Raw genomic sequence first — 14,341 nt, 5'->3', positions numbered from 1 at the left:
ATAAGTTTTGAACAGCCTGCTCTGGAGTATTGAGCATTGAGGAATGGCTAGAACATTTTCTCTAGAAATGAGTGTTGCCAGAAGTACTGGATATGGTGTAGTGATCTTAGTGGGACTTAGTGAGTCTTGTGTTGAATCAATAAGTGCTGAATGCCAATGGTGAAAAGGACTTGCTGGCCAAGGGAGCTAGGATAATGGTGGTCATGATGATAAATGCATGCTTGAATATGTGTGTGTGTGTGTGTGTGTGTGTGTGTGTGTGTGTGTGTGTATGTGTGTGTGAGAACACGTGATGTGTGTACCCCATGTCAGCTTTGTCTACCATCACAGGTGGTAATAGTTGGGACCATGACCCTCTTGTTCATCATCATACTTTGGCATATGTTAGCCATTCAACAAATAAATTGAATGCATTCTTGAGGATTCCATATTATTTCTGTTCTTTTAACATGCCAAGGGCTGAAAAATCAGGGCCAGGTAGATAATTGACAGCTGGGTTGTCTGTCCTAGTGTGGTTTGGCAATGAGGTGGACAGAAGGTATAAAACCAAATGAGAGACAGAGGGGAACTGTAAAAAAGGAGACTGGGTATACATTATCAGGGTATTTCTGGAGGCAAAATGCAAGGTGAAAGCCTTAACTTCCCCTGATGGCAGACGTGAGTGTGATGGGTACATGTAAAGGCACAGGCTGGAGAAAAAGAAATAACAGTTTAGTGAAATCAGACTGTTCTCAAGCAGTAGAAACTTATTTTGTATCAAACTGTTGAAGCAGAGATGTTGAAAATAGCAGAGGAACTTTCTAACGTTGACAGTTGTGAATTGTGTTTATTGATCCATTAACAACTATTATGATCAGTGGCGCAAAAAATGTAAGGTACTGCCCGAACTTGAGATCCTAAATAGTTAACCTGTAGTATTTTGTTTCCAGAATGGTATGTGTTAGAAACACGTACTCCTGAGATCTGTTTATGTCAGGATGAGGTGGCAAACGAGCTGCTTGGTGTTGCCACTGGTGAAGACAGCTGTGTGCTTCGGAGAAGTAGGAATCAACTTCCCTAGAAGCCCTTCCTATCAGGGGCTATTTGGATGTCTCTGGAGTTGCTTCAGGGCACAACACTTAAGTGGAAATTTCTGTCTGCCACAACACTGGTAGAGGGAGCTGGTGCTCACCAACGGCTTTGTTTCTCTCTTTTTTTCCTGGCCACAGTACTAAATGGTACCAGACCCTTTTCATGTAGGTGGAGCTACATGCCACAGTGTGGGCAGAAGGGAGGGATGCCATTTTGTGGACTGGCCCATAAAATCTTCCATGCATGATCCTCCACCTGTGATGTGAATGAGAAACAGTGTTACTGCGCTAAGCCATGGAGATTTGGGGATATTTGTGACAGCAGTTAGCCTTCCCTGACTAATACAGCCATTGTTCCACAAGACAAGGTCTGAAATCAAGTATTTTTCCAAAATATCTGATGGCTCTGAGAACATGTTTCATTGCCTAGCACACAAGAACACAGTGCAGGATGGCCCCCAGCTTGTATTTACAAACAGAAAACGGTTTAATATAAGTGAGCGAAAAGAGACAATTTACACTTGAACACTGTCAAGTAACCCATGGTTTCATCTGTGTGTGTGTCTGTGTTAATGTGATGCCAAAATATTAGTTTGATTAAAATTGTGCACATTTCACAGTATTTGGTTACAGGCTAGTCAGTCATAATATTCAGTGTGAGAGATACTGTCTCTCATCAGAATGTCCTTTCATTATTTCGTACCCTGTTCATATGAACATTGAACCTAAGATTCAGGGGTAGTAAGAATACTGGTGATAAGCAAGCCTGTCATTTCAATGTAAAAGGATCAGTGATAAGGTAAAGGGAATTATAGACACTAAGGGAGCACTGGAGGAAACAGATCTAGTTCGTCTTGCCCAGAAGGGAAGTGCAACTGTCAGCAAGTCTTAGCAATGGATGTTCTTGACTAGTGATAATAAGAACCACAGGAATTTAGAGGTTAGTATCCTGGTCAGATTCCCTGGAAGCTGAGCTTGAGATGGGGATTCTTGCGGAGGTGAGGCTGTTGTCACAAAGAAACCTGTAAGGAAGTGAGACAAGCAAGATAGGACTCAGGAAGAAGCTAAGCTAGCATCATCTTTATCGCAGTGAGAGCTCTGAAGCAGTAATGGTATCACAGCTGTATTCCACCTTGAGGCATCAGTTAGTCATTTGCTGTGGACCGTTGCTTGAGGTGAGGTGTATAACTTCCCAGACATTCCTGTGCAAGGTGGCTCCCATTGACCAATGGCAATTCTCCAGAGAAGGATATAGCTAGGGATTATCAGTGGCCATGGTCACAGTTTCTGGGAGATAGGTGCACTTCCCTTACAAAGGGGATATAAATAGGGCTCTGATCATATACTCCTGTTCCCTGCTTCTATTTCCCTGTTATTTCTCATATTATATTTATTTCATTTATGCAAAGCCCCTCTAAGATTCTGATTGATCATAGTTGCTAGGGAAACTTACAAGACTGGGGCTTAGTGAAGGTAATAACCCAAGGTCATAATTAGTACACATCATCCCTCCCCTACTATCCTTTCTGGATTCTCCTCCTCTCATCTAGCATCTCTGTTAGTCAATATGGCTTGCTTGGTAGTGTGATCCAGATCTTCATCCTTGGTGGGGGGGTCTAAGTCCCTAGTTCCCATGCTCTTACTTACCTAGCTATGGTTGCTGTCCTTGCCTGTTTACAACTAACCTGAGCATGGTGGTGCCAAGAGATGCCCAGTTTATTCTCTGTGTTCTAAACGTATTTCTATTTTTATTATGTAGCAATAGCTCTAACTTTTCATGATAAACAGGGTCAGTTAATTCTGTACACGTAGAAAATCTAAGTTATTGGACAGGAGTGATAGTTTTAAGTTTAATGAGACTCTTACAGTATCCCTGATGGAAATATCCTTTCTTTGTGAATGAAGACCTCTGTAACCACACAAACTAAAGTTACAGGGATGAGAAGTACAAATTCCTAACTGGGTCACTGAGAGTGATGGAAAACAGGACCATTCTTACTTTATCCCTTGGTTCCTGGACCCATGTGTATTCCACTGGTTGGACACACAGTTTCACACCTCTCTCTGCCCTTCCCCCTGGATTTGATATTGGTTTTTAATTATTATCTTGGTTGAGAGGTTTCTGCCAACTGCTAAGCATGTCTATTCTTATTTGAGAACCAAGGAAACAGCACTAGGTGGTTCCGTGTTTCCAGCGGACCTTCCAAAGGATTGTGATTTTCCTTTGGGGCAGTTGACTTCAGCCTGCTTAGCCATCCTGAATTTATTTTGATTATTTGTATTAAGCAGTATTCTTAGGGATTGTCCATCTATTTTGCCATTAATAACACCATGTTCTTTTAGCCATATCTGTAGATTGCTGTGGTTCAGGGCCTCCTGGCAGCAATTCCAACCTCTATGCCAGTTAAGGTAATTATGGCCACCCTCCTTCTCATGGTTAAATGCTGCTACCTGCCTTCTGTCTGTTTTGGACTCTTACCATCCCCATTGCTACCAGGGAGCCTAGTTTGATAATAACATGGCCAGCTGTCAGTCGTTCTTTGCAGAGGACAGACAACAAAGAGCTTCTCAATGGTGCTTCTGTCCCCATCACCAGAGCTTGGAAAAAAAATTATTCTCTGAGCCCTTGAGAGGAACATAGTCAGTTGATGGGTTGCTGGTCACACAGAGTAGATCCATTCTTGCATGCTCACTTCTCTGAGTTTTTTGACTCTTTATACTTTGCTAATGACATTCTGGCATCTCTTCTGCACTTAATATGGCCATTACTGGGGTGCCTGGGTGGCTCAGTTGTTTGAGCATCCAACTCTTGATTTTGGCTCAGGTCATGATCCCAAGGGTCATAGGATCGAGCCCCATATTGGGCTCCATGCTGAGCATGGAGCCTTCTTGAGATTCTCTCTCTCTCTCTCTCTCTCTCTCTCTCTCTCTCTCTCTCTCTGTCTCCCTCTCTCTCTCTCCCCCTCCCCCTCTAACCCTATACTGTGCTTATGCTCTCCCACTAAAAAAAATAATAATAATTTGGCCATTACTCTTTCTAAGCTTCTGAGAGCCATCCCTGCCCTGTACCAGGAACAGTGCTCAGGCTTTTACCAAGATGTTAAGTCCTACATCATGAGAGCTGTCTTTGTATTGATAAATTATCTCCATCCAACTTTATATTTCACCTCTTTTAACAACACCCAGGCTTACTCTCAGTGTCAAGGAATGACTTTTCCCCTATCAGTGTCTTGACCTTGGTTTAGGAGACTTCATGTCAATGCTGAGAATTCAATTCCCTGTGAAGTTTTCTAACTCTTAAAGTTAGGTTCTTGGGCTTAATTTTCAGCATAACTGGCCCCCCAAGATGTAGGAGAGAGGGCTCTTTTTAGATACTACCAACCAAAGAGGCTTTTTGATGTTCACACCTTGCTTTGAACTGTTGATTCATCTACCCAAAACTGCATGTTCTGTCTTCATGAAGCAGCTACCTCATTCGATACTCCTTGTAATTACTACTTCCTCAACTCCTCTGAATGCCAGGGGTGTTACACAGAAGCCAGTGCATACCCTTCTACCTAAATTACAATCCAATTCATGCTAGGTGGAAATTGCAAGTCCATAGCTACACGTGCCAGGGACTTTCAATAACCCATCTACCTCTGAAGATGGGGCTTTGATTACCATTTAGAGCTGAAAATGGGATTCTTGTGCAATTAATTTATTAAAGGAGTGTTCTCAGGAGAAACCAATAAAGAAATGAGAATGCGAGTTATGACAGGGGATGAAGCCAAGCAAAGATGAGAGTTCAGCTAAAGTCTAGTCTAATTCTGTTCCCACAGGGAGCTGTGGTGACTGACAACACAGGATTGCTCCATCTTCAGGCCAAGGGACCACAGGGACCACACTGTTGGATCCTTGAATCATTCTGTCTTTGCCTGTTTTGCCACTCCCAGGGAGGCGTTATGTTAACTTCTCAGACATCTACAGTTGAGGTAGCTGTTGTTCACTGATGACATTTTCCAGAGAATGGTGCAGCTACGTGCCCTTAGAGGTTGACATGCACAAAAGCTAGAGGATGGGTGCACCAGCCTTTCAAAGGGATCTGGGCAAGGTGCCAATGAATCTATTATAGGGAGAGAGGTCTCTGCAGGCTGAATGGTGAAGGAAGCTGCCATAAATATGGAGAGCCTTAAACTCTGACAGAGAAGAGTATTATGAACCACAAGCCTTGATACACTAGTTAGTTTGGTGATGCATTAATTCATTCATGCATTCACTTATGCATTCATTCAGCAAATATGTCTTGCATACATAGGTATGTCAGATGCTGCCCCTCTTGGCACTGGATATACAGCAGTGATATAGGAAGTCCCTGACCTTAAAGGGGCTTACATCCCAGTTAGTGAGGGAAATAATTGCAGCACTATTACAATGGAATTTCACTTTGTGTGTATGAACAGTCACCAGTTAGATTATATGCACTCAGAAAGACAAAGATTTAACAATTTCAATGGGGTGGGCTCCTTTGCCCAAGACCAACTCAGTGAATGCATGCCCTGAACTTAGCAGGAGATGGAAGATGTGAAATCACTGTTTTCTCAGTCAGAACTCGGCCTGACAGAACCTAACTCCTATGTTGAGTATTATTCTATGGTTATTTATTTTTGATTTTTTTCAGCTTAATTTTTAAGGTTAGCTTAACCACTTAACTACTGTTTCTAAAAAAGTGAGAACACAGCCTGTGAGTGGAGGGATATCCATTTCTGGAAGCTTCTGAGTAGGCCTAATGCATGTAGCTGGGTGTAAAACTTAAGCTGGGTCTAGATGTCTATAGTCTGGTCTACCAGTTTTCATAGGTGCCAGCCAGCCCCCGAACAATTTTGCATTGACCTGCGTTTTTCTCTAAGTGGAGCCTGTGAGGAGCAACTCGAGCCCTGGAGTGGGGAGACTTTGCATAGAGGGAAATGTTAGTTTCTTTAAGAGATAGCATTTAGGTTCGTCCAGACTGATTTGGTGATTCTCGGTCTTTGGACTCTGTTTTCCATTGGAGAGAGAGAGACCTCAGTCTTCGTATTGATTGGTTGCTGCAAGTTTGAGTCAGGTGATGTGCAGCAGTGGCAGTATTGAGTTGTTGAGTTGTATTTGTGGCTTACATAGGAATGAAAGCTTTTCGTTGGATTATTGTGAGGATGGGTACTGAAGGCAGGTAGTCATAGAAGTTATTGACGGCTTTGTGTTTGGAATCAGGACCAGGGTACACAGGGCGAGCTGACTTGCTAGGTTTAGCCATAAAGTATGAATGAGAATTAATTGGCAAAATGCTTGTTAATACATCATCATAATGCATTCTTTCCTTGTCTATTGGAGAAAATTTCAGCATCTGAAAAGGAATTTAGTAAGATCAATATTATGTTTTGCAGCATATTTTTACAAAAAAAAATCTATCAGGGTCAGAGAAACTATGGAGTTACATGACATCTACTGACGGTGGGGAGTATCACAATTTAGGCTGTGCTGAGAGATGATCTCCCCCACCTATAAATATTTGTAACAAATATCTGCATGTGGATATACTGTGCCTCTGGCCTATGAAACTAGAAACCGAGTGCTGAAGTTCCCTAGTCAGCTCTTACTCTTGCCGGGGATTGGATGGGAAGTGGTCAGGCCCAGGAGCTAGCGTTCGATTTAACTTCTTTCACATTGAAGGATGATGCCAGCAGCCTGCTTCTAGCCCTGCCAGAGAGCAGCCTACATGAGATTTGTGGGCTGTATTATACACAAGAGCAAAACACATCACTGTCATTCAACCAGAGGGGTGCTGCTCACTCTCACAGATAGAAATCTAGCATAACTCCTAGAATTAGGGACTCTGTATCTAGGCAGAGAAAATTAGATTCCCACCATAGGAAAGGGATTAAGACCCTTGCTCTGTCAGTTATCTGTTGCCACAATAATGCTGCATAAAAACAACCACAACCTCAGTGGCATATGTTAATAAACATTCAGTTTTTGTTCATGTATCTATAGGTCGATGAGGTGGTGTTGCTATTCTGGGTCAAGCTTGGGTGAACTTATATGAACTCATTCATGTGTTTTGTGGTCAGCTGGCAGGGTGTCTGGGGGCTGCATATCTCGGGTGGCCTTGATTTTCCTCCACATGGTCTCTCATCCTCCAGTAGACTAATCCACAATTGTTTGGCAGGTGAGGCAAGGTCTAAGAGAGCAAAGGGAAGTACTCAGGGCCTGTTGAGGCTTAGATTTGGAACTGGCAGGCCTTCACCTTCTCTGCATTTTTTTGGCTAAAGCAAATCACAAAGGCAATCCAGAGTCAAGGGCACGGGAAGAGCTTCAAAACCCCATGCAGAGGGGCATGGATTCAGGAAGGCATGGAGAATTGGAGCCATTTTTTGCAATGAATTTACCATGCCCAATTGTGCAGGAAGGCTTTAGGTAAAAGGATAATTTATTGCTAAATGGTTCATGATAAGCCAGTCAAAATCAGACTTGCCCTGTGTAAGAGGAATCAGTACTTCTGTCAGTCCTTCCTGAACTAGATTTATAGACCGGCCACCCTCTGACATAGGTAGTTTGTCTTTAGTGTCCTGCTCACCTGATTTTGTTCCATCCTTCAGTAACTTTCCACTTTTCAAATCTGCTTTTTAGCAGTGTTTAGAAAAAAAGCTTACAAATTATTTCCCACTGGGTAAAAATGACTGATAATGGCAAAGTGCATTGAGTCTCACTGGCCTTTTCATGGAGCAAACCAAAAGGAATGGAGTGCCAGGTGTAGAGTTTTAGGCATTGGACAATACATTGATGCTGGGAAGGTCCTTCTCCTGGAATTGCTTCCCTGTGGAAAAACAGAGCCCTTTGGTCAAAGATCTGGGTTCTGATGGAGCTCAGTAGATGCATAGGTTTTGGCAATTTACTTGGCCTCTCTGAGCCACTGTACCTTCATCAATAAGATAGGAATATTAATATATACTTCAAGACTTACTGTAGAATTCAGTTAGGTAATCTAATGCACTCTTTGCTGTGCCTGGCAAAAAGACTCACAGCAAAGTTCATTGTCCCATCACCCCACCACATATCACCCTCTACCTCTGACTCAATGTCCAGGTTGACTCTATGGTTCTGCTGAGAGTCATTGCCAAGGTAAGAGAGAGCAACAAATCTATTTTGGATATGTGTCTGTTGGCACACGTTGTGCTCATTGGTCAATGAGGATATGAATATGTGTATGGGATGGTTCCTGCCAGTGAGGCAGTTGTAATTTGGTGGTACTTAGGACTGAGACTGAGAACTTGAGCCTCTGGCTAAAAAAGTTCAGTGTCCCATCTCTACTCACTGACTTTTCATGACCTTCACTAAGAATCTGACTGTTTAAGAACAAAATGCTCCACAGTGAGAACTGGCCGAGTCCATTTGTGGTTCAGCAATGGGCAGGGCCATAGACCTAGAAGAAGAAATTTACTGGATAAACATGAGTTAGTAGGGTAAAGCTCCCAGCAAGATGCCTACTATATGGTAGGTCACTGAAATAATAGATCTCTTCCTCTTTCCTGTAGTGGCCTCAGCTAAGACTCAGAAACATCAACTTTTGTCCCAATGTAAGTAATCAAAAGTTACAAAGTACCCAATCATCAACCCAATCATCTTTGAGGGAAACAACTTTTATTTTTCTTCTGTGTGTCTTTAAAGCATACTTCATGTATACATTTAAAAAAAGATGTTATTATTCTAAAGGATAGCATGAGAAAGTTCTTTTGTAGTGATAGAACAATTCTGTATCTTGATTGTAGTGGTTGTTATATAATGTGTGCATGTGATAAAATTTCATAGAACTATACACACACAGATATTTAAATGAAAGAATGCAAAATAGGTACAATTTGAATAAATTCCATAGATCCTACTAATGCCAATGTCCTGGCTTTGATATTGTACCATAGTTTTGTAAGATGCTACCACTGGGGGAAGCTGGGTGAAGGGTACAGCAGACTTCTCTAAGCTATTATTGAAAGTTCCTGTGAATCTATAATCAATTCAGGATAAAAACTATTTTTTAAATAGATGTATTAACATTTTCTATATGCTTTCACGGTAACTCCTATTGTTTTTGGGTTTTTTTTAGTACAACTTATCTTACTGTTTGCATATCTTTCCCTTGTGAGCACCAGAAAACTCAGTCCTGCTTGCTATTGTCTCCAGTATTAGGCCTGGCATTCAGCAAGTAGTTACCAAATAATTGAATGAGTACTTAAGTGAATGGATGGATGAATGAATGAGTGAATCTACCTTTTTGAGTAATCTAAGGCTTGACTTAATTAAGGCCAATTAACTAAATTTTGTTTAGGTCACCTGTCTGCATTCATACAGTTGGTAGTGCTTGGATTTTCGGATTCTGTTGCTCTATACTGTCCAGGAAATGACTACATTAGTTACACAACGTCTGATGACTTTGTATTAAACTGGAATGGGTGCCCATCTTGGCTGTTCTTCATGGGACAACATGCATCTGAGATTAAAGTGAAGCAAACAAAGCCTTACTCATGCTGTAGATTTTCTCTTCCCCTAAAAGGGTCTGTGTTTATCTACATGTAGCAGCAGGACAAGATGAGCTGATATGGGGAGACCACCACAGAAGAAAAGCTTGTCCTCAGGCTCTACCACCTGCTACTACTCATGTAGGGTAATGATATTCCTTATTTTGCTTTCCATCCACAAAACCCTTTGCAGCCACTAATAATTACTTTTTGGCCAGAGTCAATAGCTGTCCAGTGTGTTGCCTTTAAATATTTAACTATGTTCAGAAAAGAACAGCAAAATCCCCAAATTGGCAAGCACATGGCATTATCTAATACCAGATAGGACTTTCCATTTTCCTCCAACCAGGATTATGTTGCTTTGGAGCGCAAAGCCCTGATAGAACAGGAGATGCTCTAGGAAGCAGAGAAAGATTACCCTGTGATCATCCTACTCCCTGTTTAAAATCCTTAGTGGCCTCACTTTGCTCTTGAAGTATAAATTTATTGCCAAAGCTCCCAAGGTCAGAAGTTATCTGGCCTTTGCCTCCAGCACCAGGTTTTTTCTGTGCTAAGCTCCCAGTTATTTTCTATACTCTGGTCATATTGGTCTTTGCTGGCACTCACATTTACCTTCTTCTTTCCCTGTGCTGACCTGTATCTTGCAAGGCACTTCTGCCTTTTCCTTTTCTTCTTACCACCTTCTCATACTTTACATTCCCAGCTATAAGAGCAAGTTTTCAGGAAAGACTTTTCTGTCTCATCCTGGTCTAGGTTAACATATGCTATTTTACACTCTCAGAGTACTTGATATTCTTTTGTAGCCATTATCGTAATAGTTAAACAAATTTAATGATATAATTAGCTGTTTATCATCTGCCCTCTCCTCTATGCTATAAGCTCCATGAAATTCTGTGCCACTAGCATGAACAATAATTTTTTGTTGAAAAAAATGAATCAATGAATGAACTAATGAATTAATGTCATGAATTAAGAAAGAGAGTGGGAGGAGGTGGGTAATGATCTACAAAGCAACATTTCATACATCCTCTTAAGCTACTAAGTCAGCCACCTACAGAGAAGTTAAAATGCTTCCCCAGTGAATGTTTAAAATAAACATGGTCTATCCAGATAGTGGAATATTACTCAGCACTAGAAAGAAGTATGCTATGGAGCCATGAAAAGATGAGGGGTGCCTGGATGGCTCAGTGCATTGAGCGTCTGACTTTGGCTCAGGTCATGATCTCACAGTTTGTGGATTCAAACCCCATGTTGGGCTGTGAGCCTGGAGCCTCCTTTGATTCTGTGTCTCACCCTGTCTCTGCTGCTTCCCCACTGGTGCTTGCTTTCTCTCTCAAAAATAAATAAATTTAAAAAAAAAGATGAAATAAACTTAAATACATATTACCAAGTGAAAGAAACCAATCTGAAAAGACTACATACCGTATGATGATTCTAACTATATGACATTCTGGGAAAGGCAAAACTATGGAAACAGAAAAAAGATCAGTGATTGCCAGGATTTGGGGGAGGGAGAAAGATAAATAGGCAGAACACAGGGGATTTTTAGAGCAGTGACAATGCTTCGTATGATACCATAATGATGGAAACATGTCATTATGCATTTGTCTAAATGCAGAGAATGTGTAACCCCAAAAGTGAACTGTAAACTATGGACTTTGGATGATTATGATGTGTTGATATAGGTTCATCAGTTGTACCAAGTTACCACTGTGGTGGAGGATGTTGATAATGGAGGAGGCTATGTGCATATGGGAAAAGGGGATATATGGGAAACCTCTGTATCTTTCTCTCAATTTTGCTGTGAATCTAAAACTACTCTAAAAAAATAAAGTCTTAAGAGAAAAAACCAATTGGTTGCTCCAGAGGCTGGGGGAGGTGGGAAGAATGGGGACTACCTGTTAATGGATATGGGGTTTCCTTTGGGGGTGCGAGAAAGTTCTGGAAATAGAGGTGATAGTAGCAAAGTATAGTGACTATACTTAGTGTCATGGAATCGTACACTTCAAATTGATTAATTTTATGTTTATGTTATGTAGATTTTACCTCAATAAATAATAATAAATTCTTCCCCAGAATTTTATCTGAGAAAAATGGCCTATGAAACTGGTGGTCTGCCTCATCCTATGGTACGTATGGAGATAAAATTAACCTATTTTTTTCAAAATGAAAAAAAAATTAATCTAACATTTTAAGGGAGGATTAATATGCAGACTAGCATTATAAGCAAATTCTCTGTGGTTTCAGAGCTCCAGACCTATTTCTCAAAGAAGAAGGTAAGAGGGCTGACCAATAATCTCACTTATAATTTTCTACTCAGTAAAAGAGATAAGCTTAGGTGGAGGAATATAATTTTTTTTGTGTTTATTTATTTTTGAGAGGTGGGGAGGGACAGAGAGAAAAGGAGACAGAGAATCCCAAGCAGGCTTCACACAGTCAGTGCAGAACCCAGCATGGGGCTCAACCCACAAACCGTGAGATCATGATGTGAGCCAAGATCAAGAGTCAGATGCTTAAAAAACTGAACCAACAGGCACCCCAAGAATACAATTTTTTATATGAGTTTTAATAGTCATTTTTATTTTGAATGAGAAAATGTAAAACATACCAATTTTAATTAAAAAAATTTAATTGAAGTATAGTTGACATACACTATTATATTAGTTTCAGGTGCACAACATAGTGATTTGACATTTATATACTTTTTGAAATGCTTACCACAAGTGTAGTTACCATCTGTCACAATACAAAGTTATTACAGTATTACTGACTATATTTCTTATGCTGAACTTTTCATCTCTGTGACTTATAACTGGAAGTTTGTACTTCTTAATCTCCCCTTCACTGCCTCCTTCTTGCAATGATCAGTTTGTCCTCTGTATTTATGAGTCTTTCTGGTTTTTTGTTTGTTCATTTTTTTTTCAATTCCACATGTAAATGAAATCATATGATATTTGTCTTTCTTTGACTCGTTTTACTTAGCATGATACTCCCTAGGTCCATCCATGTTGTCACAAATGGCAGCATTTCATTCTTTTAATGGCTGAGTAATATTCCATTGTGTATATACACCACATCTTTATCCATTCATCTATTGATGGACGTGTGGGTTTTTTCCATAAATTGGCTACTGTGAATAATGCAGCAATAAACATATGGGTACATGTATCTTTTTGAATTCGTGTTTTTGTTTTCTTGGGGTAAATACAGAGTAGTGGAGTTACTGGATTGTGTATTTATATTTTTAACTTTTGAGGAACCTTCATACTGTTTTCTGTAGTGACTGACCAATTTATATCCCTACCAAGAGTGCATGAGGGTTCTCTTTCTTCCACATCCATACCAACACTTGCTAATTCTTGTCTTTTTGATACTAGCCACCCTGACAGGTGTGAAGTGATATCTCACGTCAATTTTGATTTGCATTTCCCTAATGATTAGTGATGTTGAGTATCTGACTGATGTGTCTGGTTGGCCATCTGTATGTCTTCTTTGGAGAAATGTCTGTTCAGGTCCTCAGCCCATGTTTTAATCATTTGTTTTTGTTTTTGTTTTTGTTTCTTGGTGTTGAGTTGTATGAGTTTATATATTTTGGATATTAACCCCTTATTGGACACATGATTTGCAGATATCTTCTCCCATTCAGTAGGTTGACATTTCATTTTATGAGTGGTTTTATTCACTGTGCAAAAACTTTTTAGTTTGATGTGGTCCTAATTGTTTATTTTTGTTTTTGTTGCCTTGAGAAGACAGATCCAAAAAAAACATCGCTAAGACTGATGTGGAAGAGTTTACTGGCTATGTTTTCTTTTAGGAATTTTATGGTTTCATGTCTTAAATTTAGGCCTTTAATCCATTTTGAGCTTATGTTTGTAGATGGTGTAAGAAAGTGGTCCAGTTTCATTCTTTTGCATGTAGCTGTCCACTTTTCCCAGCACCATTTATTGAAGACATGGTCTTATATTGTTGCCTCCTTTGTCATAGATTAATTGACCATTAAGTATGGGTTTATTTCTGGGTTCTCTATTCTGTTCCATTAATTTTAATTTTCCTTGAATTGGCACTTATATTAAAAAGACTGTTCACTAAACTCTGCAGCCTTACATATTGGTGTCTTCCTGATGGCACTTTCCTTCTTTGCAGCTTCATTTTGCATCTTAGAAACCTTGTACTGACTTCCAACAGGGGTCACCTGTGTCACTGAAGACTTTTTCTTTTAAAAAAATTTCTGTGCATTTCATCTTCCTTCCCAAGTTTCAAAAGTCTAGTTCTGCTCCCACAGAGGATTTTTATGACAAGAGCAGTTTCCTTCTCATGTTTATGCCAGCTTTCATTTCTGAATGCTTCATATCAACTGGAAAAATATAAATAGAAGCATGGATAATAATATTAACATATATGGATATCTTAGTGTTCTTAGACTGACTTAACAAAACACCATGGATTGGGTGCCTTAAACAGCAGACATTTATTTTCTTACAGTTCTGGAGGCTAGAAGTCCAAGATTAGGGCACCAGCATGACTGTGTTCTGGTAAGAACCCTCTTTCTGGCTTAGTTCTTGCTGTGCCCTCAAATGGCCTTTCCTCAGTACATATATGGGTTCCTCTTTTTATATGAAGAATAAGAAGAAACCTCTCTCTCTCTCTCTCACTCTCTCTCTCTCTCTCTCTCTCTCCTTATAAGGCCACCATCCCATCAGATTAGGACCCTACTCTTATGACCTCATTTAACCTTATTTACCC

Source organism: Panthera onca, chromosome F2 (genome assembly GCF_046562875.1).
Source record: "Panthera onca isolate mPanOnc1 chromosome F2, mPanOnc1 haplotype 2, whole genome shotgun sequence".
Classification (NCBI taxonomy): domain Eukaryota; kingdom Metazoa; phylum Chordata; class Mammalia; order Carnivora; family Felidae; genus Panthera; species Panthera onca.
This window is presented reverse-complemented; position numbering follows the sequence as displayed.